The sequence below is a fragment of the Nicotiana attenuata genome, unplaced genomic scaffold (assembly GCF_001879085.1).
Source record: "Nicotiana attenuata strain UT unplaced genomic scaffold, NIATTr2, whole genome shotgun sequence".
NCBI classification, from domain to species: Eukaryota; Viridiplantae; Streptophyta; class Magnoliopsida; order Solanales; family Solanaceae; genus Nicotiana; species Nicotiana attenuata.
In genome coordinates this window covers 111,109-119,925 of record NW_017672936.1, presented here as the reverse complement: position 1 = coordinate 119,925, position 8,817 = coordinate 111,109, and positions in this window count along the sequence as shown.

Here is an 8,817-nt window from a genome sequence, read left to right as displayed (position 1 = left end):
GGGGAGGAAGGCCCTTCCATACAGGCTGTAAGCAGAGGAGCATGCCTCAATAACTGGACCATCAAAACCACCAGAGCCCAGCGAGCCTCGGGGTAGCAAGTCTGAACAAGCATCATGCACTATCTTTTATTTTTACTAGTTGACTTTCCTTTCGCATTTTTTAAATTTCGCAATAAGATCTTCAATGTTCAAAACAGTTATGGAATTTATCAAAGCATTTCGATTTTCCTTATAAATCAATACTCTTATTATTTTTCTCTCATTACTTTACTTGCACAACATTACTATTACTTATCTTGATGAACCAATGACTGTGACATGCAATGAGACAACGCAACAAAAAGACACAGACTCAGAGGAAGATGACATACCGGAAGAGATTGTCAAGGAAGTTGAGAATTTTGAAAACAGGCCGAAGTCCAACCTGGACGAGACTGAGATTGTTAACCTGGGAGATGCAGAAAATGTCAAAGAAACACGAATCAACGTTCACTTATCACTGTCAGAAAAGGAAGAGTACACAGAATTTCTAAGAGAATATGAGGACATATTCGCCTGGTCGTACGATGACATGACTGGTCTGAGTACATCTATTGTGGCACACAAACTGCCAACTGATCCGACATGTCCACTGGTAAAAGCCAAAGTTCTCAGGGTAGTGGAATACCCAACATGGTTAGCTAACATTGTGCCAGTGCCAAAGAAAGACGGGAAGGTCACAGTCTGTGTCGACTACCGGGATCTCAACCGGGCCAGTCTGAAAGATGACTTTCCTTTGCCAAACATACACATCCTAATCGACAATTGTGCCAAGCATGAATTGCAATCATTGGTGGATTGTTTTGCTGGTTATCATCAGATCTGGATGGACGAGAAAGATGCTGAGAAAACGGCTTTCATTACGCCATGGCGAATGTACTACTACAAGATGATGCCGTTTGGGTTAAAGAATGCAGGCGCCACCTACATGAGGGCTATGACCACCATTTTTCATGATATGATACACAAGGAGATCGAGGTGTACGTAGATGACGTTATCATCAAGTCCAGAAGGGCCACTGATCACATGGAAGATTTGAGGATGTTCTTCAACAGATTGCGAAGATACAACCTAAAGCCGAATCCCGCAAAGTGTGCATTTGGGGTTCCTGCCGGGAAATTGCTTGGGTTTATTGTGAGTCGCTGGGGAATAGAACTGGATCCATCAAAGGTCAAGGCTATTCAAGAACTTCCACCGCTAAAGAACAAGAACGACGTGATGAGTTTCTTGGGAAGGCTTAACTATATAAGCCGGTTCATAGCACAGTCCACGGTCATCTGTGAGCTGATCTTCAAGATGTTGAAAAAGGATGCCGCCACCAAGTGGACTGATGAATGCTAGAAAGCTTTCGAAAGGATCAAGGAATACCTGTCATTACCACCAGTCTTAGTCCCGCCTGAGCCAGGTAGGTGATCGCTGCCAACTCCACGCTACTATAAAGTAGGAAGAGAGGGTCGCAATAGCTTTTACCCGATATGAGGGTCAGGATCGAATCCACAGAGAGCTAGCAAGGAAGTTGGGTATCTACTTAGACTAGAATCGCGTGTATGCTCTTAATTGATCTTCTTATCATTTTTGGGTTTTTCAATTATAAACTACTATTATCAAGCTACTAATTGAAACTAGATTTTGCTACGAAATAATTTCTAAGGTTGTAACTAATGGGGAGAAGGGCACTAGGGTCGTGACATCCCCTAGGTGGCTAATTGACGGGTAGATGCTACTAAGATTCGATTGACATAATTGGGGCTTATGCTATACCGTTGCACAATTTTACCCACTCTCACACCTCTCGGTAGAGAGAGTGATTTTGCCCAATCGACTCTCTCGAGACCAAATGGGTAGGCAAATTAGATCAAGCAACTAGGGTTCAAGTAGGGTGATTACTCTCTCGAGGTTTAACCTGTTATTTGGGACTATCATTTCTCATGAGTCCATCCCAATTCCTTGTTGGGTCAATTTTGGGGGCTTAGACTCTCTTTCTCAAGAAGAGTCAAATCCACAAAGCACAAATCAATGTTTGCAACCACCAATTTATAGATTAAAGCATAAAATCAACCCAAATAGCAAACACCCATAGTCAATCTAACCCTAGATGGCAACACCCATCAATTACCCACACTAGGGTTGAGCCACAACCCTAGCTAATGGGTTTAGCTACTCATGCTTGAAGGAAAAAATGAAGAAAAATATGAAGAACAAGACATAATAATTAAATACTAAATTAAATTGCAAGAATCTATCGTTAACTTGAATCTAAGATGCCAAAAATGGCTACAAAAGTTGTTCTCACGAGCGCAGCTCAATTCTGATATTAGCTGATTACCTAAAAATGGTAAAATGTTCTATTTATACTAAGCTGGAAAAAACTGGACAAAAATACCCCTGCGGGGTCACTGCGGGCCGCACAAAATGGACCGCGGCCGCACAAGGCTCTTGGATTTCAAAACTTGGCTCTTTGAAGTTGGGCTCCGCGGACCGCGCAGAATGGACCGCGACCGCGGAGGCAGCTAGCGCGGTCAGCACAAAGATGACCGCGGACCTTAAAGGCTTGGAATCTGGCAATTTCAACTCTCTGAATCTATACTCCGCGGACCGCACAGAATGGTCGTGCGACCGCGGAGCCTTCAGTGCAGACCGCACAATATGTACAACGGCCGCATTGCTTGAAGCTCGTAAATGCCAACTCTCTGAATCTACCTAGTGCGGACCGCACAGAATAGACTGCGGCTGCACTAGGTGTTTTGCCTTGAATCATACTCTCTGAATCTACCTAGTGCGGACCGCACAAAGTCGAATGCGGCCGCACTAGGCCTTTTTATCTTCAGATTGCCTTGTCTTTGATACTTTGTCGATCAAACCTGCAATCAAGCACACTTATGAGCCTTTTGGGACTATTTTGTAACAATTTATAACCAAAGCGTAAGCAAGAAGGGGTATAAAACATGGCAAAATCCCTAGTTATCAACTCCCCCAAACTTAAGCTTTTGCTTGTCCACAAGCAAACAAAATAAGACCCACCCCTTAAGGGAAGATCCAAGTATTTTCAGCTGTCCTAAAGTATCCTCAACAAGCATCAATTGGGACTAACAATTGCCCTCAATACGAATGAATCATTGACAACTTTTAACCTTTGAAAAACCATGGATCAGTGTGACACAAGAGCATCAAGAGTTGACTCATTACATCAAGAACTCTCTCAATTACTTTGGTCATTGTGGAACCCAAACTCACACTTCCTCAACTATCCCTAGGCAAACCTCACCTTTTTAGAGTATTGACACACAAATCGAGGTTAATGGGAATTCACTCATCTCTCTCAAGAAAAGGTCGCAAGTCCGGCTCTAAGTACCATATGCTTGCCCCTTATGTAAGTATCCACTAATGTAAGCTTCATTCAACTCAAGATCATATAGGGCTTTTGTGGAGTCATTGTGAAGGCTTTTGGGTAAGGATAGGACATGTTTTTGTTCAAGTGGGTTCAATCTTCCCTTAAGCACTTCTTTTGATTCATTTGGCGCAATTCACTTGACTCTTTGAGTCATTTCACCTCTTCCAAGGGGTTAGAGAGACACATTGTCACTCTTTCTTATGCATTTCAATTCTTTTCTCCTTTTTCAATTTTTCCACACCTTTCTTTCTTTTACTTTTGTTGAATCCCTTCTTATTCTTTCTCATTTTGAGCATTCTTTTTGTCTTTTTGCTTTTCTTTATTTTTCATTGCCTTTCCTTTTCTTCATTTTTGTGCCTCATACCACTTTGTTGTCATCCTTGTCTCTCCCCCAAACTTATGTTTTTGCCATGTGCTCAAGGAAAGATCGGGTTCCAAGAGAGGATATCTTTTAGAACGGGTATAGGCTTGTAACATGGTTCTTGAAAGAAAAAGGTCTAAGGCTCAAAAGGGTTTACTAGGGATCATATCATTGGTAGGCTATGGAATTTGTTCAACTATCGTTTGGATCAAGGAGGGCCTATAATCACTTCTCAAGTCAAATTTCACTTAGGATTTCGCCTCAACAAACATTCAGGACAAGTTCTAGACCAATGGCTCGGGACTTGGACTCGCAATTCGATTTCTCACCACACAAGCTAAGGGATTGCTAAAGACATCGAATCGGGGGCCCACAACGACCTTAGATATGATTTGAGCACACTATGGTCTCGAAAAACCACTTGATGATTATTGGCCAACGCAAGAGTCTCAAGGCCACGACTTTCACCATCCTAAACACAACATTTTATCTTTGACCATGGGATCAAGTGAAGCTTTTCTTGAGGTACCCTTAACTACAAACTACCAAAAACAAAAAAACAAAAACGGACTCAACCCTTTAAGAAGGTTGTCACGCCATCTATCATTGGGAAGAGCCACCCGGTTCGCACAAAACTCCACCTTTGGAAAGAACCGTGGCATTAAGAAAACCAAAGGCTTATTAAAAACGTCCATAATAAAGCAAAATGCTACGAGCCTATATAAGAAGCTAAAAATGAAAACTGTTTTGCAAAAATAGAAAATAGAATGAATATGTACAAACGAGGACTGAATATACAACGGGGGATGAATATATACAATAATGTAACTTTATATATAGACCAAAAGGAAGATAAAAAGTACGATGAAAGTAACTGAATGTAAGATTATATACAGACCAAGTAAAAATCAAAGAAAGCATAAACTAAGTCAATCTATATATACAGTCATCCAAGGATAAATAGGGCACACCCCCTCAAATAAAAGCTGGCATTGTCCCCAATGCCAACTAAAGCAAAAATAAGCACCAAAAAGTAGTGAAAGGATATGAGGACTCCCTAAGCCTCGTCCGTCTGCATAGGAACATGAGTGGTCCCTGGGTTCTCGGTATGCTCGGGAACCTCAGACTGGTTCCCGGTCTCCTGCTGCTCAGCTGCTGGGACCTGGGACTGGACCTGGACCGGCTGTGGATCTGGTACATCCTGTGGCTGACTGGAGGAAGCCTCCGGTGGGTCTGCCAACAGGATGATGGCATCATCTGCTCTCGGGATAGTCCTCTTCCTCTTAAGAGGCCTCTGTGACTGCTCCGGAACTGTGGCTGCTGCTGGGACTGCTGCTGAAGCTGGGTCCTCAAATAATAAATCTAAAGGCAGCTAGTCTGCCTTCAGTCTCTCTACATCCGCCCTGAGCTCCTTCACGGACTCCCTGGAAGCCCGTGTCTTGCGCAGCTTCTTGTGCTCCTTGGCGAGCTCTTTGAGAGCCTTGCCATGTGACCCCACTGCCTTCACCAACTCGGCCTAAGTGCTAAGGATCTTCTCCTGGTTATCAAGCAACTCCTTTAAAACATCCTCTATAGACTGTGGGACCTGAACTGGCGGAGGAGCCGACTGAGCTGCAATGGTGGAGGTCAAAGTGGACAACTTGGATGAAGCAGTATACATCCAGTTGTTCAGGCTCTGAAGTGTGTGGTGCAGTCTGTGGGCAGTGATAGGATGGGCCTGGGAAGATGGAATCTCCGGGCCGGCTGAGGTAAAAGGACCAGGAGGCAAATCTGCAGTAGTGGAAGGTCCGGGAGGCATGACAGCAGCTGTGGAGGCAGGCTCAGTGGAGGCCTCTACCTCAACTGGCTCTTCAGACTGGCCAGTTGGGGCAGAAGTAGGGGGCTTGTAGTTCTTGTCCTTGGGGTTGTCTGGCCCCCTCAAACTGTACCAGGAGAATGGAGCAACCGATTTGGCCTTGACATTATACGGCTTCTTTTCCACCTCCAAGTCCCGGAAATACATAGAGAGAGTGTTGGGGAAAGGGTAGTTCCGGTTAGCTTCTGCACCCACAAGAGAGATGATGCGGGACATCACATTCCCCACATTGATGGGGTATCCCGCCATGATAGATACAACCAACACAGCCCGATGGATAGGAAGAGTCTGGTCATGTGTGGTAGGGTCCAACATGCTGCAAACGAAGGTTTCCCAACCCTTAGCTTCAAAGTTCAGAGTCCCCCTCAGAATTTTTACCCCCGCAGTCAACCATTCAGGAACGGTACCTGGGATTGCCAAGTACTGGGCTAACCATGGACGGACCCCCTCACCCATCTCTAACTTTGCCAAGTATAGAGTCTCATCTTCTTCATTGAAACCCAGATATTCATTCAGAGACTGGCCGTCGAACAACACCTTTTTGTTTCGAACTTTGGTCACTTTGGAACCCTTGACGATGTGGGCCACGTTACAATAGAATTCCCTGACCATATGTTCATTTGCATCAATACACTTCTCCATAAAAAATTCCCAGCCCACTCTAGTTCTAAAATCCCTTTGCACGTTTGGGTTGTGGGGAAGTAGATCTTTGTCAATAAAGCTCCTCTCCAGTATCAAATGTCTCACCGGCCACCACTCCCTAAACTTATGATAGGCAACTTGGCTCACAAATCTGTCTTCCCACTCCTCAGGTTTTCTAGTTCGAGCAACACCTCGGACTTGAGGCTCACCACCTTCAGCACCCTGTACCTCCTCCTTATTTCCGCCTGCACTCTCCCCAGATAATGAAGCTGTGGGGGAGGTGGAGTCGTCTCCACTACCTGCTTCCGACCCCTCAGATGAATCAGAAACTACATTTACTAGCCTCTTGATAGTGGGTGATGCTGGAGGGGTATCAGTCAATTGAAAGTGGGTGGTGATGTGAGTTGGGACTGAGTATGAGGAGATGTCCTGGGATGGCACATACTCACTCCCGGAAGAATGGGAAGCAGCTTTATCTGCAGCTTTATCAACTTCCGAGTCTTATTGATGTTTTCCTAAGCTTGGGGAGTGAGTTTTACCGCTCTCTTTCCTTTGCCCCCTCGGGAGGAACCACCTATCCCGGGTTATTTTGTTCCTTTGCCTCCTTGTTGTCTAACCATTGTCTGCAAACACACATATCTAGCTTTGTTAGTCTAAGCACAGGCAGTGAAACAGATGCAAAATGAATTGCAGAGCAGAAGCTCAGCAGTTGCAGAAACAGTCGCTGGAACAGGCCTGTGCGGACCGCACAAAATGGCAGTGCGGCCGCACTAAAGCCACCGCGGATCGCACAGAAATGACCGCGGTACGCACAGGTTTAAAGCCCCCAAACTTAGCTCTCTGAACCTCACCACCGTGGCCCGCACAAAATGGTATCGCGGCCGCAGTGGGTCAGTGCGGACCGCACAAAGCAATGCGGCCGCGCTGGCACATGATATTTCTCAGAACATAAGCACCGCGGACTGCACAAAAGTGACCGCGGTCCGGGAGAGGTGCTGATTTAGGGCACTGAGTTAGGGTTTATGTTTTTGTTGCAATTTTGTTCAAATCATCACCTACTTTGTCCCTACTCAATTTCCCACTCATTATGCACATCAATCACACAAACACCAGTATTTAAAACTAACCTAAGCTAATCAAATAGAGAAAAATGAGAAAAAGAAGAAGCTATGGGCTACTGGTCATGAAAACAAAATGAAGCTATAAAATTAAACAAAGAAAAATGGATGAAATGTTACCAGATGTGAAGATGGAATGCAAGTGTTCAACCTAAGCAAAAAGTTACGTGAAAAAGAGAGAATGAACAGTAACTTTTTAGGGCTCCGAGTGATTAGGGTTCGAAAAGGGTAAAAGGAGACCCTTGAGGTCTATTTATAGAAAAAGGTGTGGGACCCAGTCTTACCCACCAGCGCAGCCGCACAAAACAGGCCGTGGACCGCGCTGGGTTTGTTCAGCAGAAGTCTGAGAAGGCAACCTCCGCGGTTCGCACAAAAATGACCGCGGCCGCGGAGGTCCACCGCGGTCCGCACAAAATGGAATGCGGCCGCGGTGGCAAACTTCAGAGAGTCATCATTTCTTGCTCACACCAGTGCGGACCGCACAAAATGGCCGTGCGGCCGCACTGTAAACTTCAGAGACTTGACATTTTTGCACTTATGCCCTGTACTGCATCAACTCAATCCCTGCAACATCTCACAACCAATTAGCTCAAAAATCAATCCTAACTACCAAGAAAATCAAAGAAAACAAAAAGAAAAACACATGGGTTGCCTCCCAAGAAGAGCCTGATTTGACGTCGCGGCACGACGCAGGTTACGATCACATCATTTGAAATGAACCACAGCCACCACGTGGCTATCATCAAACTTCCCAAGATAATGCTTGACACGGTGCCCATTCACCATAAAGACTTCACCACTTTTGTTTTTCAAGTCTAGAGCACCAAATGAGGTTACACATACAACTTCAAATGGCCCACTCCACTTTGATTTCAGCTTTCCGGGAAACAACCTTAGACGGGAGTTGAACAAGAGGACCAAATCACCAACTTTGAACTCCTTTCCACGAGCATATTTGTCGTGAAAGTACTTCATCTTGTCCTTATACAAGGATGAACTAGAGTATGCATGGAACCGAAATTCATCAAGTTCATTGAGTTGTTCAACACGAAGATTGGCCGCAACATCCCACTCAAGATTAAGCTTCCTCAAGGCCCACATAGCCTTATGCTCCAATTCCACTGGTAGGTGACATGCTTTCCCAAACACCAACCGGTACGACGACATACCAATTGGGGTCTTGTACGCGGTCCAGTAGGCCCATAGAGCATCATCTAACTTTTTAGACCAATCGGTCCTATTATCATTGACAGTTTTGGACAGGATGCTCTTGATTTCTCTATTTGATACTTCAACTTGACCACTTGATTAGGGATGGTAAGGTGTAGAGACTTTATGTTGACACCATACTTGGAGAGCAAGGTATCAAAAGCTCTATTACAAAAGTGCGATCCACCATCACTAATGATT